The 1,170-nt window shown below is 39.5% G+C and overlaps 1 non-coding gene across 1 annotated transcript; it reads right to left on the minus strand.

The window, feature by feature from the left end:
- Positions 1 to 316: 316 nt before the first annotated feature.
- LOC111915943 (small nucleolar RNA R71) lies at positions 317 to 423 on the minus strand. The gene has a single exon (XR_002858339.1). It is a non-coding gene; the product is annotated as a small nucleolar RNA R71 (small nucleolar RNA).
- Between the last annotated feature and the right edge of the window lie 747 nt (positions 424 to 1,170).

The following is a 1,170-nucleotide window of genomic DNA, read 5'->3' on the forward strand; positions in this document are numbered from 1 at the left end:
GTTAGTTCAACCCACTATTCCAGCCACTGCCACATTCGAGCTGAAGGGACATATCCTTACTGCACTAAAGGATATTCCATTCTATGGAAAAGATCATGAGGATGAGTTTAAGCACTTTGATGAAGTCAATGACATTGCAGAATATTTTAATGTCCCAAATGTTAATAGAGATATTGTCTTATTAAGGATGCTTCCTGTTACTTTTAAAGGAGCTGCAAAAGATTGGTTAAAAGCACTTCCACCTGGTACAATTACTACTTGGGCTTAGATGCGCGAACAATTTTTGGACCAATTTTGCCCACCATCCAAGATTGCTAAACTCAAAAAGGCAATAGCCAATTTTGAGCAAAACCCGGGTGAGTCACTTTACAAGGCATGGGAGCGTTACAAGGGGTTGTTAAGGAATTGTCCTCAACATGACCTTAACATTCAACAAGAGGTGTCTATATTCTATGATGGGGTCAATGTATTGACAAGGCAACTCCTTGATTTTCAAGGGCCACTTACAAAGAAAAATCTGGCCGAAGTTAAGGAACTAGTTGAAGAGTTTGCAAAGCATTCTCAGGAATATCACAACCCAAAACAAGATGGAGTAAAAGGCTGTGGAGGTGCACCTTCTGAAGAGATGGTTGATATGATGGCAATGCTTAATACTATGGATCGGAGATTGACCCAAATGGACGAATCAATTCATGCAATAAGAGTGGGATGTGAGAGATGCAGTGGGCTACACTTGACTAAGGATTGCCATTTGGATGAATATGGGAACAAGAAAGCTCAAGTGTGTTATTCAAGTGGGGATAAGTATGATGAGGAATGGAGGAAAACAAAGAAAGAGTGGCTACCATATGATGAATACAAGAAGCAAAAGGAAGAGAAATTTAAGCAGACAGGCCGAGGCTTCTACCAAAAAGAGCAACCACCACCCGAGAAGAAAGTAAATTTGGAAAACATGTTGACCCGATTTATGGAAGCTTCCGAGAAAAGGCATAATGATACTGGTGCAGTGGTAAAGGAACACATGAATATGATGAAAGAACAACATAAAATGATGATTGACCAGCAAGCCTCATTAAGAAATCATCAAGCATCAATCTATAATATAGAAGTCCAAGTTGGTCAACTAAATACTTTGGTGAGCAACAAATTATCCTCACAATTCCCTGAAAA

Source organism: Lactuca sativa, chromosome 1 (genome assembly GCF_002870075.4).
Source record: "Lactuca sativa cultivar Salinas chromosome 1, Lsat_Salinas_v11, whole genome shotgun sequence".
Lineage (NCBI taxonomy): Eukaryota > Viridiplantae > Streptophyta > Magnoliopsida > Asterales > Asteraceae > Lactuca > Lactuca sativa.